The sequence below is a fragment of the Carcharodon carcharias genome, chromosome 11 (assembly GCF_017639515.1).
Source record: "Carcharodon carcharias isolate sCarCar2 chromosome 11, sCarCar2.pri, whole genome shotgun sequence".
Classification (NCBI taxonomy): domain Eukaryota; kingdom Metazoa; phylum Chordata; class Chondrichthyes; order Lamniformes; family Lamnidae; genus Carcharodon; species Carcharodon carcharias.
In genome coordinates, this window is record NC_054477.1 from 51,776,824 (window position 1) to 51,801,613 (window position 24,790).

General features: G+C 41.0%; 1 protein-coding gene and 1 long non-coding RNA gene across 3 annotated transcripts in view; one reads left to right on the forward strand and one right to left on the reverse strand.

The window, feature by feature from the left end:
* The window catches only part of atp8a2 (ATPase phospholipid transporting 8A2), a 631,244-nt gene that overhangs the window by 39,597 nt on the left and 566,857 nt on the right, over positions 1 to 24,790 (forward strand). The window lies entirely within an intron of this gene.
* Positions 10,280 to 12,774, reverse strand: LOC121284284. Its single transcript, XR_005944460.1, has 2 exons — positions 12,560 to 12,774; positions 10,280 to 10,971 (listed from the first exon to the last, which is right to left on the reverse strand). It is a non-coding gene; the product is annotated as an uncharacterized LOC121284284 (long non-coding RNA).

The window sequence follows — 24,790 nt, forward strand, 5'->3', positions numbered from 1 at the left end:
GTGGTGTTCCCATGTGTCTGCTGCCTTTGTCCTAGATGGTAGCGGTCGTGGGTTTGGAAGGTGCTGCCCCAGGAGCCTTGGTGAGTTTCTGCAGTGCATATGCAGATGGTAAACATTGCTGCTACTGTGCGTCAATGGTGGAGGGAGTGAATGTTTGTGGAAGGGGTGCCAATCAAGCAAGCTGTTTTGTCTTGGATCATGTTGAGCTTCTTGAGTGTTATTGTAGCTGCACTCATCCAGGCAAGTGGAGAGTATTCCATCACACTCCTAACTTGTGCCTTGTAGATGGTGGACAGGCTTGGGGAGTCAGGAGGTGAGTTATTCGCTGCAGAATGTCTAGCCTCTGACCTGCTTTTGTAGCAATAGTATTTATATGGCTGTTGCAGTTCACTTTCTGCTCAGTGGTAACAGCTAGGATATTGATAATGGGGATCAGCAATGATAATGCCATTGAATGTCAAGGGTGATGGTTAGATTCTCTCTTATTGGAGATGGTCATTGCCTGACACTCGTATGGCATGGATGTTGCTTGCCACTTGTCAGCCCAAGCCTGGATATTATCCAGATCTTGCTCCATTTGGACATGGACTGCTTCATTATGAGGAGTTGTAAATGGAGCTGAACATTGTGCAATCATCAACGAACATCCTCACTTCTGACCTTATGATGGAAGGAAGGTCAATGATGAAGCAGCTGAAGACGGTTGGGCTGAGGACACTACCCTGAGGAACTTCTGCAGTGATGTTCTGGGACTGAGATGATTGACCTCCAACCACCAGAACCATCTTCCTTTGTGCTAGGTATGACTCCTGCCAGTAGAGATTTTTCCCCTTGATTGCCTTTGACTGCTGAATGCCACACTCGGTCAAATGCTGCCTTGATGTCAAGGGTAATCATTCTCACCTACCTCTGGAGTTCAGCTCTTTTGTCCATGTTTGGACTAAGGCTGCAATGCGGCCAGGAGCTGAGTAACCCTGGCAGAACCTAAACTGGGCATCAGTCAGCAGGTTATTGCTAAGCAAGTGCTGCTTGATAGCTCTGTTGATGACCCCTTCCATCACTTTCATGATGATCGAGAGTGGACTGATGGGGGGTAACTAGCCGGGTTGGATTTGTCCTGATTTTTGTACTGGACGTACCTGGACAATTTTCCACATTGCTGGGTAGATGCCAGTGTTGTAGCTGCACTGGAACAGCTTGGCTTGGGGTGCGGCAAGTTCTGGAGCACAAGGCTTCGGTTCGATTGCAAGAATATTGTCAGGGCCCATAGCCTTTGCAGTATCCAGTGCCTTCAGCCATTTCTTGATATCACATGGAGTGAATCAAATTGGCTGAAGACTGGCATCTGTGATGCAGAGGTCCTCTGGAGGAGGTCAAGATGGATCATCCACTTGGTATTTCTGGTTAAGGATTGTGCTGATGCAAGTGCTTCAGCCTCATCTTTTGCACTAAGTGCTGGGCTCCCCCATCATTGTTGGTGGGGATATTTGTGGATCCACCTCCTTTATTTAGTTGTTTAATTGTCCACTACCAATCATGGCTGGATGTAGCAGGACTGCAGAGCTTAGATCTGATCGGTTGGTTGTGGATTCGCTTGGCTGTGTCTACCACTTGTTGCTTATGCTGTTTGGCATGCAAGTAGTCCTGTGTAGCTTCACCAGGTTGACATCTCATTCTTAGGTATGCCTGGTGCTGCTGCTGGCTTGCCCTCCTGCACTCTTCATTGAACCAGGGTTGATCTCCTGGCTTGGTGGTAATGGTAGAGTGGGGGATATGCCGGACCATGAGGTGACAGATTGTGGTTGAGTGCAATCGTGCTGCTGCTGATGGCTTTCAGTGCCTCATGGTTGCCCAGTTTTGAGTTGCTAGATCTCTTTGAAATCTATCCCATTTAGCATGGTGGTAGTATCCTCAATGTGAAGACAAGACTTTGTCTCCACAAGGACTGTGTGGTGATCACTTCCACCGATACTATCATGGACAGATAGATGCATCTGCGGCAGGCAGATTGGTGAGGATGAGGTCAAGCATGTTTTTCCCTTGTATTGGTTCCATCACCACCTGCTGCAGACACAGTGTAGCAGCTATGCCTTTTAGGGCTTGATCTGTGGTAGTGCTACAAAACCACTTGATGATTGATATCGATGTCCGCCACCCAGAGTATACTCTGTGTCCTTGCCACCCTCAGTGCTTCCTCCAAGTGGTGTTCAGCATGGAGTACTGTTTCATCAGCTGAGGGAGGGGAGTACGTGGTAATCAGCAGGATGTTTCCTTGCCCATGTTTGACCTGATGCCATGAGACTTCATGGGGTCTGGATTCGAGGTTGAAGCCTCCCAGGACGACTCCCTCCAAATTGCACACCACTGTACTGCCAGCTCTGCTGGGTCTGCCCTGCCGGTGGGACAGGACAAACCCAGGGATGATAGTGATGGTGTTTGGGACATTATTTGTGTGGTATGATTCCGTGAGTATGACTGTGTTAGGTTGTTGCTTGACTAGTCTGTGAGACAGCTCTCCCAACTTTGGTTTAAGACCCAGATGTTAGTAAGGAGGACTTTGCAGTGATTTCAGGGCTGTGGTTGCCGTTATTGTTTCTGGTGCCTAGGTCAATGCTGTGTGGTCTGTCTGGTTTCATTCCTTTTCATTGGCTTTTTAGCAGTTGGATACAACTGAGTGGCTTGCTAGGCCATTTCAGAGGGTATTTAGGAGTCAACCACATTGCTGTGGGTCTGCCCTGGGAGTTTGTTGTTTGCAAACTTAGAAAGAAAGCCTCTATTGTTAAAGCAGTATGTTGCAAGTGGGGTGAGATTTGGAGGTATCGGCAGAGAAGAAAAGAGTTGACGTTTCGAGTCCTCATGACCCTTCAACAGAACTGAGTTCTGTTGCAGGGTCATGAGGACTTGAAACGTCAACTCTTTTCTTCTCCGCCGATGCTGCCAGACCTGCTGAGTTTTTCCAGGTAATTCTGTTTTTGTTTTGGATTTCCAGCATCTGCAGTTTTTTGTTTTTATCTCTGAGATTTGGAGGTGTTTTATCTTTGAAGTATGCTGAGGTCACAACACTACAGAATCCTGTGCCAAGACTTTCCAGGAAATCAGCCACAATAGGACCTGGTTTTGCTGACTCATTATTACATTATTATTCTGGAGACTGTTAATTGTTTTCTTTTCCTGAAATTTTGAAAAAAGCCTAATGTTTAAAAGTAACACAAGCTGACTTTTTAAATCTGTTCTTTCATGGGAAATGGGTATCGCTGGCAAGGCCAGCATTTGTTACCTAACCCTAATAGCCCTTGATTTGGGTGGCTTGCTGGGCCATTTCAGAGGGCAGTTAAGAGTCAACCACACTGCTATGGGTCTGGAATCACACGTAGGCCAGATTTCTTTCCCTAAGTTTTTACAACAATTGACAATCGTTTCATGGTCATCATTAGACTTTTAATTCCAGATTTTTTGTTGAATTCAAATTTCCCCATCTGCTGTGGTGGGATTTGAAACCAGGGCTGCAGAGCATTACCCTGGGTCTCTGGATTACTAGTCTAGTGACAGTACCACTACGCCATCGTGTCTGCCCACTACTCCACTTCCTCCCCCTTGGCTGGTCATAGAACATAAGAACAGAAGAACACAAGAAATAGGAGCAGAAGTAGGCCATGCAGCTGCTCAAGCCTGCTCCGCCATTCAATAAGATCATGGCTGATCTGCCCCAGGCCTCAACTCCTCTTTCATGCCAGATCCTCTTAACCCTCAACTCCCTGATATTCCAAAAATCTATCTACATCCTCTTTAAATACTTTGTGATCTAGCCTCCACAACTCTCTGGGATAGAGAGTTCCAGACATTCACTACCCTTTGAGAGAAGAAATTCCTTCGCACCTCAGTTATAAATGAGTGCCCCCTTATTCTGTAACTATGTCCTCCAGTTCGAGATTCCCCCACTAGTGGAAACATCTTAACATCTACCCTGTCAAGCCACCTCAGAATCTTGTACGTTTCAATAAGATCACCCCTCATTTTTCTAAACTCTAATGAATAAAGGCCTAACCTGTTTAGCCGTTCTTGATAAGTCAACCCCTGCATTCCTGGGATCAGCCTAGTGAACCTATTTTGAAGTGCCAGTATATCCTTTCTTAAATACGGGGACCAAAAATGTACTCAGTAATCCAGGTGTGGCCTCACCAACACCCTGTACAGTTGTAACAAGACTTCCCTATTTTTAAACTCCAAACTCCTTAGCAATACAGGCCAAAATTCCATTTGCCTTCTTAATTACTAGCTGCACCTGCATGTTAACTTTTTGTGTTTCATGCATGGGAACACCCAGATCTCTCTAAAATGCACTTTTTTGGAGTCTCTCTCCATTTAAATAATAGTCAGCCTTTTGATATTTCCTACCAAAGTGCATGACCTCACACTTGCCTATATTAACATCCGCCAAGTTTTTGCCTGCTCACTCAGCCTGTCAGTATCCCCTTGCAGATTCCTTATGTCCTCATCACAACATGCCCTCTCACCTATTTGCGTATCGTCAGCAAATTTGGATACATTACACTCTGCCCCCTCCTCCAAGTCATTTATATAGATCATAAATAATTGAAGGCCTAGAACTGATCCTTGTGACACTCAACTGGTTACGCCTTTCCAACCTGAAAAAGACCCAAAGAGATGTGTTTTAAAGAGGTTATTGGAGGTGGGGAGGCAAAGGGATTTATGGAGGATGTTTCAGAATGCATGGTCTTTATGATAAGATAGCATGGCTGTTAATGGTGGGGAGAAGGGAAGTGTATAGCTGAAGAATGTTGCAAAGGTATAGAGGTGTGAGACCATGAAAGGATTTAAAAATGACAAGAATTTTACATCTGAAATATTGAGTGCCAGGAGGTGCTATGTTTTAGAATTGGGTGCAAGCAGCAGAATTTTTGACAAGCTGAATTTTAAGGACGGGCAAAGCTTAGGAAAATGGCAAGAATAGCATTGGAGTAATAGTGAGTCTTGGGGTTTTAGAGGCAGATGGAGCAAGGTAAGGGCAGAGGTGAATGATGTTACAGAGGTGGAAGCAGATCATTTTTTTATGGAGGATAGGGGGTCTGAAAATTCAGATCAGGGTCCAGCAGGATACCAAGATTGTGATTTGTCTGGTGCGGGACAAAGACTATGATTTTGGGCTTCCTAAATTGTAGCAAAGGAAAATGTTATAAACATAAGGTTCTATGGCAAATGCTACTTAATACTAGTACTTGTGTCATAGGATTTTTATTATTAATCTTGCTCTGGCAATTTTCAAAACATCAACAGACAACGACTACAGTTGAGAGACAAACATTTTAGCTTTCTGTCTATCTTATTGGTGTCAAACACACTCCATCATACTTACAGAAGCAGATCCATTGGCAAACATGCAGCAAAAAATGAGAAGAATTTGTTGAGCATGTACATGATTTTATTCGTGAAGTATAGGGCATGGTTGTCTGAGTCTACTGAACATTGGAAAGAACTTAATTGAATTAAGATGTAAAATGACAAGATTTAAGAATAGTTGAATGCCATGTCTCATTTGCACAGTGAACAAATCTAATGGCTGTTAAGCTTTGATAATGTAAAGACCCTAATCTGATGATCAGTATGTTATTCTACTCTGTTCCTACTACCATTTTTTGTATTTTACCTGGAATGAATTGATTGTAAAACCGACCTCAGTTTGGCTCTTGGCTAAAATGAAAGTTGATTTTTAAATAAATAAACTTTTGATGAAATGCACAAGTCAAACAAACAATTTGTTATGTAGCTGGGTTGACCTTTGAAAACTCTTGGGCAGCATTAATTGGGCTAGAAATAAATAGTAGTGTGAAATGGTGGACAGTTTTGTTCTGTGGACTTAGAGGGAGGAGGTTTTCATTCCACCTTTGTGAGCTTGATTTATTTCTAGAACACAGATCTGAAAGAACCCTTTGTGTTACTTGGTCATCAGATGTTAGTAAATTAATACAAAAGCAAAATAATATGGGCATTGGAAATCTAAAATAAAATTGAAAATTCTGGAAATACCCAGCAAGTCTGTGGAGAGAGAAACAATTGACATTTCAGGTTTGTAACCTTTAATCAGAATTCCATATATGTAGTTGTAGTTAATTCTGTTAGTACATTAGGATTTACTTTGGTGGATAAAGATGGAACATGCGTACTTTGTTGCATTAGGAACCTGGCTGCCTATTGGATGCTTCAGCTGAGTTGGCACTCAAATGTGCTGGGTGGTATTTAGTTCATAAATTTAATAAGGGGAGAAGTTGTTATTCCTGAAGTTATGTTTAGTATGAGGTTTATTTAGTTGACAATTATATCTCTTCATTTTCCTTGGCGGAGCACTAATAATGTCTCTGCATCAATTCCCTTCATGAGTTTAAAAACTTGTATTTTTGTCCAATGAGAGACAACATAGCTTCTTCAGTCTTTCTTTACAAGAGGTTGATTTTAGTGAGACATTACCATATTTCATAGTCGCCTTGGAACAATTCTTCAGTCTTTTTCTGTAAGTACAATGACCAAAGCTGGTTAAAGTATATCATGTGCTCTCATCTATGATTTATGAACTATCATATCCATAAAATTGTAATTCATGGATATCCTTTTGTACTTTGTCTTTGTAGTTCCTTTGGAAAAGTGTAATTGCGCACTGTGATAATGCTTTGCATGTTAGATCAAATGAAGCCTATGTTTTGGCACATGCTGAGCTGCTTGATCTTAGCTGTGGTAAGCCTGTGTGACTGTGTTGTAGGTATTTAACAATGTGACACTGGTTCCTGTCAGCGTAAATATCTGGCAATTTGATATTTAATACTATTCATAACAAATTGTCTTACTATTATGCCAAATGTGAATGGGTTAAAATGTTGGTTAAATTCATCTGGATAATAAATGCCATTTCATTGGCTGTTGGTGCACCCTCCAACTGTCTGTTCCCTTCTGTTCTGACATTACCTGAATGAGTGAAATTTCCTTCAGTTTGCTATTGGCCCAACCAAAGTGATTCATTTTAGTTTCTGTTAGCACATATAGCACAGTCTTGCACTCTCATCCTCTGATTATCATGCCCAGTTCCCTTTGCCTTGCCAATACCTCCCTATTTTTGAAACCTCCTCAAAGCCCTTATCTTTGGTTATTTCCTTGTTTAGCTCTAGAAAAGCACTCCATGTTTCCATTTGCCCTTCTACATGTTTACTGTTTAGTCAGATCTTTGTTGACTGGTGGGGGCACAATGGGCCGAATGGCCTCCTTCCGTGCTGTCGGCATCTATGAATCATTGAGCAGTTGGAATTTAAATTCAGTTAATTAATAAATCTGGAATTGAAAACTAACCTCGGTAGTGGTGCCATGAAACTATTGTTGATTGTTGTAAAAGCCCATCTGGTTCACTAATGTCCTTTAGGGAAGGAAATCTGCAATCTTTACCTGGTCTGGCCTATATGTTACTCCAGATTCACAGCAATGTGGTTGACTCTTAAATGGCCTAGGAAGTCATTCAGTTCAAGGGCAATTAGGGATGGGCAATAAATGCTTGCCTTTTCAGTGATGCCCACCTCCCATGAAAGAATAAATAAATGAAAAAAATTCTGCTAGTCGGAGATTTGAAACCTGCTTTTATGGAAGAACTTTAAGATGAGTAAACTGTAGTGGTGTTGTACAGTATTTTTGCTGTATTCAACTGCATTTCTATAGTTAATGTCACACTGATAACCATGCAATATAATTTTGTACCAAGGAGTCCTGTGTGAGTTACTTGAAACTGAACACATTTGGAGCCAAATCTTGGACTCCTGTGTCCACTGTAACTATGTGCAGCCCTTGCAAGGTCACATGTAATTTAGTGAAACGTTCATCAAGTTCCATTGATGGTAAGCAGATCAGAAAATTAGTTGTCTTTGTAAATTACATACTTACTAAATTGATGTAACCATGTAACTTAGATTGTGACTGTTTCTTTTCCTATCTGAATTAAAAACAGCAAATGCTGGAAAAACGCAGCGGATCAGACAGCACCTGTGTAAAGACCACACAGATATAATAATTAATTCAGACCTGGAAGAAGTTAGAGATGTGATAGCTTTGAAGCAAATCCAGAGGCCTGGAAAGGGGTTTGGGGGTGAGGTGTGGGGAGAGAACAAAAGTGAAAATAGTGGAGTAAAATCCCCCATTATAAGTGTACTGATTCTCAAAGCTAATTTGACTATACTTCCTCCACTGCACTTCCTGTAAAGACTCTGTTCCATTTTTTTTGTCTCTAATGCATTTTTGCTGATGATGGCTCTTTTCATACCAGTGCTTACAATATATCTTCCTTATTCTTCAATTGAGGATTCTTCTCCACAGGGGCTGACAGGACCCTTGACTGTATCCATTACATTTCCCATACGTCTGCTCTCGCCCCTCCCCCTCAACAACCTGAGTTCTTAACTCTGTTTCTCTCTCTATAGCTGCTGCTTGACCTGCTAAATTGTTCCAGCATTTTCTGTTTTTATTTCAGATTTGCAGTATCCCCAGAATTTTCACCTGTTTTGGAATTCTTTGTTTACCTGTTCTGTTGCTATTGAAGTGGCCCTTGTCTATTTTCAAGCTGAGCTTCATGTGAATTTCAAATGCCAAAACATTACGTACTCATTTATCTAATGTAGCTTTCTTGCCATTATACACATGAGCCTGTAACTTCTGAGCTCTAGGGCATCCTGTTGGGGGGATACAAAGTTACGCTGGGGAACTGCCTCTGGAAGTTCACAGGTAAGGTTTGCATGGCAGTTGCCCGGAAATGCAAACTTGCCATGGGCAATTGCCCTCCACTGGGAACAATCTGAAAATGCGATTTAATTAGAAGAACTAAAACTTCTTCTAACTTCTGGGTAACTATTGCACGGATCCACACCGACTACCCCCCCCCCACCACCACCCTGAACCCCCAGAGGATGCCCCCACTCCATTGATTCACTTACCACCACCACCCCCCAACCAGCACCACCACAACCAAAGGACTCACCCACCTGACCCCACGGGGACTCTCTTCTCCCCACTCCTGCGAGGCTCAATTCTCACCCCCCCCCCCCCCCCGGACTTGACTCTCACCCCCCACCTCTGCATCCCTCATCCCCAAGGCTTGGCCTGACCCAACAAAACCCCTCCCCAAGGCCCAACCCGAGGGCTGGCCATCCCCCCCACCTTTCCCACTGAGGCCTGACCTGCCCCTCCCCACCGCTCCTCCCGAGAACCAACCTGACATCCCACCCCAAAGCTCTAACCACCCACCAACCCCACCCCATGCCAGGATTCTCACCACCATCCCTCCAACCCTGAGGCCTGATCCGAACTGAACTGATCTGATCTCGCTCTCCCCCTTCCCCTCCAAATCTTATACACTTGCCTTCTACGTGGCCTGTCAAGGGCCTTTAAACTTGTCTGCACCTTTAACTTACCTGGTTTACAGCAGCTAATGCCCTAAAAATGGGGATTTGGCCTCCTTGCATCCGAGAGAGCTGCACTTGACTTTAGACCCTGGGGAAGTGCTGCACTGCCTGAATCTTGCCCAGCCTGAGTTGGAAGGTCAGGCGAGGCAGAGTTGAAAAAAAAGTTAGGTAAGAAAGTAGGAGCAGAGTGGCAATCTGATTGCCACTCCAAGGAAGTTTAGGCCCATTTTGTTTTAAACCACCCATTCTCACTGTCTCCAATTTTTAATACCAACGAGTCTCAACATGGATGCACTCAGCCATATCTGCCATCATTGCCAACAAGCAGGCACATAATTGCATTTTCTAATGTGAAAGTAGCAAGCACTTGACTATGTTTCCTAATGTGAACAGCATGTTAGCTTTTCTCCAATTATAACTTTTAATCTAATAATGGGGCTCCATTAGTTTAATCAGATCCATCTGTACTCTTGTTTTATTGTTCTACATTTTTTGATGTGGCTGAATTGAATTTTAACAGATTTTAGATTTTCTTTCAGTTAATTAATTTAATTTCTTCATTATAATTACAGATCTGCTCCAAAACCACACAATGCCACAGCCTGATGTTTTAAATGTTTCCTTTTCATTGAAGTATTTGTCATTATTCTCTTTCCTAGTACCTTTGGATCGCCCACTGATGGGGTAAACCTGGTGACGTCTTTTTCAAGCTTGTTTCAAACAAATTCTGTATATATGTTGTTGTGGGGTAGTTTAGACTGTTGACTTAAAAGCATAATTCCAAGAAAAATTAAATTTCTACTTGGATTTCCACTTCATGCATTGTCTGTTAGTGCCGTCAGTAAGATTTATTGAAGCATAATAGCATGTGAAATTGTCATATTAAAGAACATTGCTTAAAGGGCTAATTTGTATACCATTTACATTCAAGTAATGGATGATGTCATGGAAAAGTCGACACTTCGACTTTTGGCCAAAAGGTCATTCAATTTTATATACCTCATGTATAAGTTTGACCCCCGACTTTTAGCTAAAAAATCCAAACTCTCCGTACATACACCCTCTTGCGGCTTAAGTCAAACTCGCTCCTGGTGCAAACCTATTTGATAGAATCATAGAATAGACACCATTGAAGGCAGCTGTTCAGCTCCTCATGTCTGCGCATGTCAAGACATGATGTCAAGGCTACCACCTTACTGGTGTGTGCTGCCATCCCGCCCCCTAATTTGACGACAGGGTATCAAGAAGTAATGGTAAATACACAGCACTGTTCAAACTTAAAAGTCGTTGAGTTTGCAAAGCAGACAAATAATTATGCAGCAGGTAGAGAATTCAAGATATCAGAGAACAACGTTATAGATTGGAAAAAAGCTTTCTACCCAGCTTTGGCAGATACCCAAGAATAAATGCACAAATAGAGCAAAGCTTAACATGTGGCCACATTTGGAAGACGAAGTTGAAAAATGTGTTGATGAGTATTGCCAGAATGGACTCTGTTTCTCGAGGATCCATCCAAACCTTCACCCTGAAACGAGCAATAAAATTAGGTATTAATTAGCAGATTTCAAAGCCAGCCCAGGATGGTGCACCAGGCTTATGTAGAGAAATAATTTTGTATGGTGTCTCCCAGGATAACTTTTTGACAGGTTCATTGCATTTCAGTGGTTTGTAATCAAACATTGATAAAAGAGTGAATACAGATTGGTCTGTATTGGGAACATGGGTGAGACTCCCATGAATTTTGACATGCTAGCCAGTCAAACGATGAGCAAAATTGGAGTGAAAATCAGTGGTAGTGAAGACAACTAGCTGTGAAAAGAGTAGATACACAGTTATGCTGTTGTATATGTCCACAAGAACACAAGAAAAAGCAGCAAGAGTAGACCATATGACTTGTCGAGCCTTCTCTGTCATTCAATATAATTGTGGCAGATCTTGGCCTTCAACTCCATTTTCCTGCCTGCTCCCCATATCCATTGGTTCCCTGGAGATAAAAAATCTTATCTAGCCCAGCCTTAAATGTAGTCAACAATGGAGCATCCACAACCCTCCGGGTTAGAGAATTCCAAAGCTTCACAACCTTTTGAGTCAAGTAATTTCTCCTGCCAGTCCTAAATGATCAGCCCCTTATCCTGCAACTGTGCCCCCATGTTTGAGACTCCTGGACCAGCGGAAACAATCTGTCAACTCTGTCAAGCCCCTTCAGAATTTTGTAGATTTCAATGAGATCGCCTCTCATTCTTCTAAGCTCCAGGGAATATAGGCCCAATTTACTTAGCCTCTCACCATGGCAAAACCCCCTCATCCCAACAACCAATTTAGTGACCCTTCGCTGTACCGCCTCCAATGCAAGTATATCCTTCTTTAACTGTGGAGAACAAAACTGCACAGAGTATTTGAGATATGGCCTCACCAAAACCCTGTACAATTGTAACAAGACTTCTTTATTCTTGTTCTCCAATCCCCTTGCAATAAAGGCCAACATGCCATTTGCCTTCCTGCACTTGCAAGTTAACTTTCTACGTTTTTTGTACAAGCACACCCAAGTTTCTTTGAACATCATCACTTAGAAGTTTCTCACCTTTTAAAAAATTTCCTGCTTTTCTATTATTACGAACAAAGTGAATAACTTCACACTTCCCTGCGTTATACTCCATCTGCCATCTTGTTGCCCGCTCACTTAACCTGCTTATATCTCTTTGCAGCCTCTGTGTCTTCCCCACCGTTTACCTTCCCACCTAAATTTGTATCATCAGCAACCTTTGGTACATTACTCTGTCTCTTCATCTAAGTAATGAATATATATTGTAAATAGCTGAGGCCCCAGTACCGATTCTTGCGGCACTCCACTATTCACTGCCTGCCAACTTGTAAAAGCTCCGTTTACGCTCACTCTCTGTTTTCTATCTGTCAACCAATCCCCTATCCATGCTAAAATGTTATCCCCAAGCCATGAGCCCTTATCTTGCCTATTAACGTTTTGTGTGGCACCTTATCAAATGCCTTTTGGAAATCCAAATATACCACATCTATTGGTTCCCCTTTATCTACCCTCCAGGACAAAGCTTAAGCTTTGATATGAAAGAAAAAACCCTTCCAAAACAGCAACTCACCAAAGGAGTAGCGTCCATGTTCACGATAAAGGATGGATGGCTGAGGAAAGTTTGGAGTTTCTGACCAGGATGTTGACATAACGAAAAAAGTTTTCTCATCTGGGACGTGTTCAGATCACACCTTGTTGATGTTGCTGAAGTTAGGTCGCAAAACAGCATTATTGCAGTGAATGCTGGTGGTCTAACCAGCCTTGTTCAGCCATTGGATGCCTCTGTAAATAAACCTTCAAGAATAGCATGAGAAAAGAGTGGAATGACTGGATGATTGGAGGAGGGAAGGCATTCACCAAGGGAGACAACATAGGGGCTCCAACGTTAGCAACTCTTGAGTATGGGTTGTAGAGGCCTAGGATGAAAGCAGAACAGAGATTGTTGACAAATTATTAAAGAAATGTGAGATACCCGATGCACTTGATTTCACAAAGGATGATTATTTGTGGAATGGCATGGCTGATGATGATGTGATTGCTGCTGAAGGTGATGTTGATGATCCATATGCTGCCATTCAAGAAGCAGATTGGAATGCATTATTTGGTTCTGCAGATAAGGAGGGTGAATTTTTTTTGGATTTTAATATATGTTCAGTGTATGCTCTGCTGCTTAGTAGTATTCTTTTTCTGTGCTGTGAAAAAAACCTGAGTGAAATTGCTAAAATTTGTATACATGGCTTTTGTTTTTGATGAATTTGATAAAATTGAATTTTTAGTGTACAGAAATTAATGTCTGCCTCCATGGAGGTTGTTATTTATTTACAAGTAAAAATATAATAATAAAAATATTTATGGCTCCTTTTGTGCTACTTTTGGGGGCGGGGTTAGTGGGAACAAACTTCAACATGGCAACTCTGTGATACTGAGGCGATGGGAGAGGGTGGGTTGCAATCTCTCCAAAATGTTGCTTGTGTAAAAGTTAGCCCCTTACTTTTTGACTTAAAATTTAGTCTTAGAAACTCAATTTTTACACTAGTATATATGGTATTACGTACCAATTGGTTAAATGAGCTGAGTGAGAGCTCATATGAGTGGAGTGACATTAATGCAAAACTATTTTCATGTCATGGAACAAATGAGGGAACAGAGGGGTACTGGAGAGGTTTTCCTAACTTTTTCTCCATCACAAGATGCCTGTTTAAAATAAAGTCCATGGGGTAGTAATCCTAATGCACAGGACAACCAATTAAATTTATTTTAAGTGAGCACCATCCAAATGAAGAAACATTTGGGGAACCTCTTATTCGTTAGTTCTCAATCATTTGGAATGCATGGCCTCTGACCTAAATGATACATATTTCTATATATGCATATTTCCCTATTTGTTTTATAAAAAGTTTACTAATCATCTTTTCACAAAAGGCAATATCCTTCAGAAATTAAAATGAACACAAATTTTAAAAACAGTAAATGTTGAAAATTTGAAATAAATGTTGGAACTAATACGATAGGTGAATGAGCATCTGAAGGTCTGGTGAATGAAATGAAAAAGAATTTTGAATTTATATAGTGCTTTTCATGACCAGTGGACATCTTAAAGCGCTTTACACCCAATAAAGTATTTTTGAAATGTAGTTACTGTTGTAGGAAACTCAGCAAACAGCAGTGTAATAATGACCAGTTAGCCTGTTTCTGTGATAATTAAGGGATAAATATTGGCCAGGACACTAGAGATAACACTCCTGCTCTTTATTGAAATAGTGCCTTGGGATCTTTTATTGGTCAGCTGAGACCACTGTTTAACATCTCATTTTAAAGACCATAACTCCCAACAGTGCAGCATTCAGTACTGCACTGGAGTGTCAGCCGTGGTCACTTATCTAGCATTAACCATTCTCTCTCATTCTGTCCATTTCCAGTATTTTTAGTATTTTCCCAGTGGTAGCTAAGCTAAAAGACACAGTAAAGGGATTGAATGGCTTATTCACTGACTAGTTCTGGCATCAGTCGTTCAAATACAGCCCCAGAATGTACTATATTTCTATAGTGCCATCTGATTATATTAGCAACAAGGTAACATGGTAAGATGAGTTGTACTAGTGGCTTTTGTATTGGGAGGGAGAAGAATTCATCCATATTTTGTCTTGGTCTTTAAAATGTTAACTTTCAGTTGGAGATCAGATCTGGGTTTTCAGTCAGTGTTCCTTAGTAACTTGTCTGATATATGTAATAGTTGGGACTTTTGCCTGGAGTGTAAAAGGGAATTCATTGTTATTTGGGAATTTGCTTAGACAGCAGATCCATCTGTGCATTTTTGCAAAGCTTTGCAAATGTTATGCAATCGTTTGACAGTTTATAACAATGAATAAAGTGGCAGTGATACTGATGAAAAATTGACAATTGTTACAATACACGTGTTGGTTAGTCAAAGCTTGTTTCACTGTCTGCAATGAAGCTTTAAACTACATAGCTGCAACATAATGTTCTTTGGCTGGAGCAAACATAATAATAGACAGGATGACTATTAACATAATTGGAGCACAAGAGTTGACATATGCACCATCAGAGAGCTGAGCTAAGAGGACAGCACAACCAATTTGCAAGATTAGCAAATAACTCTTTGTTTTTCAAATATGGACCAAAGGTAGATTTATATAGATGGGTAGTTATTGTTGTTTGATTATTGATTTGATTAAATTGAACTAGCTCATTTTAAAGAAATAGGACAATTGTAAAGCTCTAATTGCTAGATTAGGAAATGGAATACTTGATGTGATGGACATGGTAGCTATTTTGCACCAAGACCTCACCAAAAATAATGAGATAAATAACAAGCAGGTTTGTTTTTGCTGGGCTGATTTAGAGAGGAAAGAGCTGCATTGTCAGAAGTGTCCTTTGGATTAGATCAGTTCCTCTCCCACCTCTCTCAAATTAGAAGCTATGCATCCCTACCCCACTATTACCTGATCGAGGGCTGAATTTTGGCCTCTACGTCCAGAAATCTTAGGACCTAATGCCTAAGCCCGTTCCTGACCTGGCTCTCTTAGGGGAAGAAGTATTTTTGCCTGGCGATTCACTGTTTTAATCAGCAAGATCAACAGTGTGGCCGAAATGCAAATCCCCAACTTTTTCCTATGTGTTGGTCAGCCAAAACATGGTAACATTGCTGCCTCTTGCTTTGGATTGGATTCCTTATTATACTCCTTAAGAAAGATGTGCTCAACTTTCAAAATCACACCTGCAAATTTGATGTTAAAGCAAAGAGCAGATCTACAGATTGGGGCAGAAGAGCAGATTTTAAATTTCAGTAACCTGCTTTCTTCCGATACTGGCGTGTACCTTACATTAAGCCCTGCAAACAAGCAGCACTTATGGACATGTGAAAATGGGGGACGCGGAAAGATTAATTGGGCCTTCACGTCCGTCCCACACTCTCATGGTGAATTTTTTTGCACAGCATGACCTTTAACAGGCTCCCCCACCCCCAACCCAACAGCCAGTCAGCCATGCATTTTCGTCATGGAGAGACAAAAAAAAACCAGAGGAAGAACCTAATGCTAATTATGTTCACTGTTCCTGTAAGGTCTCTACTCAGGTGCTCCCTATGGCGAAGTAATCTTAAGGCCCATCAGAGTTCGATTGCTGTATGCTGAGCCAAGTTTTCAGACTTCTAAGTTGTTTCAAATTTCCATCTCTAGCAAGACAATCATATTCATTTTTTAAAATAATTTGGATTTCCTGGAGTGCAACTGATAATTGGATAACTTTTACATAACCTAATAGATCTCCTATAATGATGTACTTGATATGGTAAAGTCATAGCAATAGGAGATGATACGCTTTTGAAGAGTTAATTTATAAGTTAGCTGGATAATTTTTTTTAGCTAAGAGTGGGATTGGTAGTGTAAGCATCAATACCAGAATATAGATCCAAATGAGTCATGGTGTGTTGGATAAGTCAAACTCCATAATTATACTATTTTTGAATGAAATAAGTTATATTTATATTTAAATACGTTTGTGGAGTTTAACTTTATTACTTCCGGGAGTAAGAAGGAAATGGAGTAGCCTTATTTTGGAAGTGCACACTGGTTACTCATAACAATCACACATTGGTGGATTTTGCTGCTTTCATTTGCAGCTCAGGTTCAGATGTTAGTTCCTAATGGAATAGTCCTTCACTGCACGATAAGATTGGCTTGCCAATATTAGTGGCTACTTAGATATATATAGTAGAGGTTTCTGAAAACCTAATCAAGCTTATGTCCACAGGATTTTGTCTGGAAACACCTATCGAATGAAATTAAAACAAAAATGCTGGATGCACAACATCTATAAGGCTAGAAAGCATCTGGAAAGAGAAAAAAAATACATGTTTCCAATATGTCCTAGTCTAATATCTTTTGTTTTCCTTTTTATTTTACATTGTATTCAGTGACTCTTGGAAGATAAAAGCGGACATTGCAGATGTTATATTTATATTTATGTAACTGTAAATGTTATTTTGCATTCCACTTGCTTTCATACATATTCATATTTGCTACATGCAACTTTTGCATTTTATAAATCCTATTATCATTTATTTAGCCTCACGATCTGTAATCACATGAAGGCACTGAAAAAGTACAACAGTTCTTGTGATTTCTAATAATGGATCAAATAAAAGCTAATTTCCTGCTTGAGGAAGACGATATTGCAGAAGTAAGGGGGATACAAGTAGAATGAACCCATTGAAGACAAATTGCCAATAAAAAGGATTTTGTTTTTAAAGACTAATAAGACTAAGATTTTTTGAAGAAAGTCAATTAATTGTACCTTTTTATTGTTGTTTTTTTTAAGGCATTGCTAGTTTTTAATTTATAAGGTTAGAGACCGTAGTCTCTCAAAACCTCTGATCTGTGATGAATATCTCCCTGTCTCTAGAGTTATCCAGGATACTATTTTAGTCCAGTAAACTGATTACTGCAATAAGGATAACTGTTAATCTTTAGGTCATGCAATTCAGCCTCTTAATTTTAGGGAACTAGGTCAGTAACCTGGCTAAGATTAATTGGGTAAATAGACTAAAAGCTACAGAGGTAAGAACAATAAGAAACATTTAAAGAAATAATTCAAAATGTTCAACAAAAATACATTCCATTGAAGAACAAAACCTCAGCATGAAGGACCCATCCGTGGCTCACTCAGGAAGTTAAGGATAGTATTAGCTTAGAAGAAGCGTTTTACAAAGTTACAAAAAACAGTAACAAGTCTGGGGTTTTGGGAGTGTTTTAGAAAGCAGCAAAGGGCCAACCTAAAGTTGGTCAAAAAGGATAAAATAGAAAATGAGAGTAAACTAACCAGAAATATGAAAACAGATTGCAAGAGCCTTAGTAAACTTTGGTCCCTTAGAATCAAAGACAGGAGAAATTATCTCGGAACGAGGACATGGCGGAGGCATTGAAAAAATATTTTGTGTCTGTCTTCACAATAGAAAATGCAAGTTCCATACCAGAAATAGATGATAATCTAGAGGCTAAAAAGAATGAGGAAATTAGGAAAATTAATATCAGTAGAGTTAAGGTATTGGAGGAACTTAAGGGACTAAAATCTGACAAATCCCTGAAACCTGATGGCCTACACTCTAGGGTTCTAAAAGAGATAGCTATAGTGATGGTGATGTACTAACTTTGATTTTCTAAAATTCCTTCAATTCAGGAACAGTCTCATTAAATTGGAAGTTTGAAATAAAGGAGGGAGAGAGAAAATAGTGAACTAGAGGCTATTATTAAGAGAGTCTTAACAATACAGTTAGAAAAGCATAGTATGATTAGAACAAGTCAACATGGGAAACCCTGTTTGACAAATTTGTTAAGAGATTTTTGAGGATATAACTAGTAGGGTAGATAAAGGGGAATCAGTAGATGTGGTATACCTGGATTTCCAAAAGGCGTTTGATAAGGTGCCGCACTGAAGGCTAAAAGGCAAAATGAGAGCTCATAGAATTGGGGATAATATGTTAGCATAGAGAGAGGATTGGCTAATGGATAGAAAACAGAGTGGGGGCATATGTGGGGCTTTTTCAAGTTGGTAGGCAATGAACACTGGAGTGCCACAAGCTGGGGCCTCAGCTATTAACAATCTATATTAATGACTTAGATAAAGTGACAGAGAGTAATGTATCCCAGTTTTACTGATGTTAGCAAACCAGGTGGAAAGGTAAGCTGTGGGGAGCACACAGAGGCTGCAAAGAGATATAGACAGATTAGTTGAGTGGGCATCAAGATGGCAGATGAAGTACAATATTGGGAAGTGTGAAATTATTCACTTTGGTTGTAAGAATGTAAAAGAATATTTTTTAAAAGGTGTGTAACTTGTAGGTGTTGATGTTTAAAGAAACATGGGTATGCTTGTGCAACGATTGTCGAAAGTTAGCATGCAGGTGCAGCAAGTGATTAGAAAGGCAAATGGAATGTTGGTCTTTTAGCAAGGGGATTGGAGTAGAAGAATAAAGAAGCCTTGCTACAATTGTACAAGGTTTTGGTGAGACTCACATCTGAAGTAGCGTGCGTAATTTTGGTCTCTACATTTAAGAAAGGATATAGTTGCATTGGAAGTGGTGCAGTGAAAGTTCACTAAATTGGTCCCTGGGATGAGGGGGTTGTCCTATGATGGGAGGCTGAGTAAATTGGGCTTATATTCTCTGGAGTTTAGAAAAATGAGAGGTGAACTCAATGCAACCTTCAAAATTCCGAAGGGGCTTGACAAGGTAGATGCTGAGAGATTGTTTCTGTTGACTGGGGAATCTAAAACAAGGGGGCACAATCTTAGCATAAGGGGTTGGTCATTTAGAACTGAGATGAGAAGAAATTACTATACTCAAAGGGTTGTGAATCTTTGGAATTCTCTACTCCAGAAGGTTGTGGATGCTCCATCATTGAATACATTTAAGGATGAGATAGACAGATTTGTGGTTTCTCAGGAAATTAAGGGATATGGGAAGCAGGCGGGAAAATGGAGTTGAAGCCCAAGATTATATTGAATGGCGGAGCAGGTTCAGTGGGCCATGTGGTCCTGCTCCTATTTCTTAGGTTCTTCTGATTCACAGCTGTTTCTGGAAACCCAGTTTGATTAAAACTGTGAGAACTGAGTTTCCAGCAACAGCTGTGAATCAGAAGAACCTAAGAATTGAGTTCAATTGATTGACCTCCCTACCACAGGATTCTTTATTCACCCCCTTCACCACCAGTGGAGGTATGCTTGTGTTAAATATTGTGGGCTGAATTTTACATGCCCTTGGTGGGCACGTTTCCCTCAAGGGGTAGCATGAAATAGGGCAGGGGCACACCCCAACACCTTCCTGCCTACTTTCGAACTTACCCCCATAATACGGGGGTGAGCAGGTGCTGAAATCGACAGCCAGCCTGCCATATTTAAATGAATAATCATGGGTCACTTAGGCTTATTATCAAGCCAATTGGCCCTGATAGTATGCTGCCCATGCCATAAAACATTTGGCATGGGCAGCCAGGTGGGAGCGGGAAGCCTGATTTTTTTTTCACTGAAATGTTTAAAGGGTGGCAGCGTGGGGTTGCTCTTTGGGGGCTGCACTTTGCTGATTGTGGGGTCCCCCCCTCCCCCCAACCCTGGGCTTGAAACCCTTCTTCCTTCCTAACTTCTCACACTTAAATCATTCCCTCCCTCCCATCCTGTCTCTAACCTACCCAAACCCTGCTGGCCCAAGACCTGGGGATCCATGAGCCTTGGCCTTCATCTTCTGCAGTCCCGCAGTGGCCATTATGCCTCCCTGGTGCTGCAGGGACTGATGAAGCTGTTGGCCAATTGCTTTGGCTGACAGATCCAGAGGGCGGGACTTCCTCCCCAGTGAGGGGCTGAAATCCCAATGGCCTGCGTTAATCTGCCCCGCAGTGCTTTATGGCTGTGGGGCAGGTTGGCGTGGAGCATGTCAGCTCCACGCCAACATTGTTTCCGGAGGATGGGCAGGGGGGTGCTGGGGGCAGACAGCACTGTATTATTCTGCACCATGTCTGGATGCACTGCAGCAACTCAAGGTTACTTCAACAGCACCTTCCCTCCTTTGTGACCTCTACCACTGAAGCACAAGTTGAACACTGCCAAGTAACACATGATCTTGATGGATGTGCATTGCTGGGCCAATTTCCTCAGATTCCTTATCTAATGCTATCAAGGGTGATCCATCACTACAAGGACTGTTCAAGAAGGTGGCCCACTATCACTTTTATCATTCATTCATGGGATGTGAGCGTCGCTGGCAAGGCCAGCATTTGTTGCCCAATTCTAATTGTTCTTGAGAAGACTATGAAGAGCAGCCTTATTGAACCTGTTCAGTACACCTGGTTTAGGTACACTTAAGAAGGGAATTCCAGGTTTTTGACTCAGTGGCAGTGAAGAATTGGTGATATAATTCCAAGTCAGGATGGTGAATGGCTTGGAGGGGAACTTGCAATTGGTGTGTTCCCATGTATCTGCTGTCCATAAGACATAGGAGCAGAAATCAGGCTATTCGGCCCATCGAGTCTGCTCCGCCTTTCAATCATGGTTGATAAGTTTCTCAACCGCATTCTCCCCGTAACCTTTGATCCCCTTACCATGCATCTTAGATATGGTACACATTGCTGCTACAGTGCATAGGTGGTGATGATGGAGGAAGTGGATATTTAAGATGGCGGGTGGAGTGCTGATTGAGTGGGCTGCTTTATCCTGGATGATATCAAGCATCTTGAGTGTTGTTGGAGCTGCAATCATCAGGGCAAATGGAGAGTATTCCATCGCTCTCTTAACTTGTGTCTTGTAGATGGTGAACAGACTTTGGGGAGTCAGGAGGAGAGTTACTTGCTGCAGACTTGCCAGCCTCTGACCTGCTCTTGTCACCACAGTTTTATATGGCAGGTCCAGGTTTCGGGCCAATGGATAAAAGCAAAATACTTTGCTTAGAAGAAGAGTCATACGGACTCGAACCATTAACTCTGTTTCTCTCTCCACAGATGCTGCTAGACCTGCTGAGTTTTCCCAGCATTCTCTGTTTTTGTTTTGGGTCACTGGATGTTGATAGTGGAGGATTTAGTGATGGTAATGCCTTTGAATGTCAAGGGGAGATGGTTAGATTCTTTCTTGTTGGAGATTGTCATTGCCTGGCACTCATAGTGTGAATGTCACTTGCCACTTATCAGTCCAAGCCTGAATGTTGTCCAGGTCTTGCTGCACATGGACGCAGACTACTTCCTGCAGGGCATCCACAGGGCAAACAAAGAGGGGCAACAAATGAGGCCTTGCTTGTGTCACCCACGTCTGAAACAACAAATTCTGTGTAGCAATTGTTCAGAAGGCATTCAGTGAACTAGCTAGTCTCTTCCCACTTGGAGCCTTATTTTCTTGCGATCATGTAAGCTTGATTTACTTCTAAAATTCGTTCTCATGTGGCAAGTCAGGTACTTATTACCCATAGATAAAAGCAAAATACTGCGGATGCTGGAAATCTGGAAAAAAAACAAAAATAGCTGGAAAAACTCAGCAGGTCCAACAGCATCCACGGAAAGGAAGACAGAGTCAATGTTTTGAGTCTGTATGACTCTTCATCAGAACTCTTCAGACTCTTCAGTTCTGATGAAGTCATATGGACTCGAAACGTTGACTTTATCTTCCTCTCCGCAGATGCTGTCAGACCTGCTGAGTTTTTCCAGCTATTTTTGGTTTTGGTACTTATTACCCATAACTAGTTGCTGTGCAAAGACTGTGATTGGCCACTTTTTTGAACATCTGAGTGTCTTGCTTGGTTTCTTCATTGAATAGGTATGTGGCAGCCGGGTTGGCATGAACTGGTGTAAAGTGTAGCTAGATCTGATAAGGACAGCAAGTTTCTTTCCCTAAAGGACATCTTACGGTCACTTTTAATGATGCCAGTTTTTTTTTTCAATTTCAGATCGTATGACTTGAATTCAAACTATGTTGAAATTTGAATTTGTGCTCTCTGGATTAATAGTTTAGCCCCCTGGATATTTTGTCCACTGCACTACTGTACTCCCAAATTGCTCACTTCATGTGTTTTGTCTGAAATCCTTTGTACAGGATAATTGCAACAGTGAAATATCAGTGTTCACTTTGAAGTTACAATGCATTAACAGATTGCACTTTTCATACTGCAATTAAATTCTGGTTGCTAAGAAAGAGAGATATTGAAATGCTGACGGTAGAAAGACCATGAATTTGTGTCAGGGGTCTGACTTACGAGGAAAACGGGAAAAACTTGAACTTTCTAAAAGCCAAAATAATGGGTTGCTGTGAGATGATTTTATAGAAGCTGGCTAGGAAAACGAAAAACTAAATCCAGAATATTAACTGAAATTAAATTGCGTGAGTACAACAAGAGGAGACTAGTTCAAACCAGTGAGTGATGAACACTTTCAGATAGAGTATGAGGTGAAAAGTCTTGAACATATTGATTAATAGTTCAAAATGACAATGGGGGTTAAATAAAGATGATTACAAAGGAATGAGGTCAGAATTGGCTGGAGTGGACTGGGAAAGGAGTTTAGCAGAAAACATGGTTGATGAACAATGGCAGACGTTTAAGAAAATAGTTCATGACTCGCAACAAACTTATATCCCAGTGAGGAAGAAAGATTGTAGGAAAGGGATAAATCAACAATGATTAACCAAGGAAGTTAAGGATAGTGTCAAAGTGAAAGAAAAAAAACATACGATGTGGCAAAGATTAGTGGTAAGCCAGAGGATTGGGAAAGTTTTAAAAACCAACAGAAGATGACCAGAAATATAATGGAGGGAGAAAATAAACTTTGAGGGTACACTAGCAAGTAATATAAAAATAGGCAGTAAGAGCTTCTTTAAATATATAAAAAGGAAGAGAGAGGCCAAAGTCAAAATAGGCCCCTTAGAGAATGAGGCTAGGGAAATAATAATGGGGAACCAGGAAATGGCAGAGGAGTTGAAAAATACTTTGCATCAATCTTCACGGTAGAAGACACTAATAGCATACCATAAGTACTAAATAATCATGGGGCAAAAGGGTGGTAGGAAATAGATACAATAACTATCACTAGAGAAAAAGTACTAGGGAAACTAATGAGGCTAAAGGCCGATAAGCCACCTGGACTTGATGGGTTGCATCCTAGGATATTAAAGAAAATAGCTGCAGAGATAGTGAATGCACTGGTAGTAATCTTCCAAGAATCCTTAGATTCTGGAAAAGCCCCAGAGGATTGGAAAACTGCCAATGTAACACCCTTATTCAGAAAGGGAGGGAGACAAAAAACAGGTAACTATAGGCCAAAATAAATAAAAACAAAAAAACTGTGGATGCTGGAAATCCAAAACAAAAACAGAATTACCTGGAAAAACTCAGCAGGTCTGGCAGCATCGGCGGAGAAGAAAAGAGTTGACGTTTCGAGTCCTCATGAGTTGGCTTAACAAGTGTCATTGGGAAAATATTAAAGCCTATTGTAAAGGATGTAATAGCAGAGCACTTAGAAATGCATAATATAATCAAGCAGAGTCAGCATGGCTTCATGAAGGAGATCATGTCTGACAAATGTATTAGAATTTTTTGAGGAGGTAACAAGCAGGATAGATAAAGGGGAACCAGTGGACGTAATATATTTGGATTTTCAAAAGGCGTTCGATAAGGTACCACATATAAAGCTACTTAATAAGATAAGAGTCCATGGTGTTGGGGGTAGTATATTTGCATGGATAGAGGACTGGCTAACTAATAGGAGACAGAGAGCTGGGATAAGAGGGACATTTTCAAGATGGTAATCTGTAACTAGTGGAGTGTCACAGGGGTCAGTGCTGGGGTCATAATTATTTACAATATATATTAATGACTTGGATGAAGGAAATGAATGCACTATTGCCGAGTTTGCGGATGACACAAAAATAGGTGGGAAGGCAAGTGGTGAGCATGGCACAAAGAGGGATGTAGACAGGTTAAGTGAGTGGGCAAAAACCTAGCAGATGAAATATAATGTGGGAAAATGTGAGGTTATGCACTCTGGCAGGAAGAATAGAGGAGCTGAATATTACTTACATGAAGAAAGACTGAAGAAAGCTGCAGCACAGAGGGATTTGGGGGCCCTTGTGCATGAATCCCAAAAAGCCAGCATACGAGTTCAGGTAATAGGTAAATGAAATGTTGGCCTTTATTTCAAAGAGAATAGAATATAAAAATAGAGAAGCCTTGCTAAAACTACACAAGGCACTAGATAGACTACACCTAGAATATTGTTAACAGTTTTGGTCCCCTTTCTAAGGAAAGATATACTGG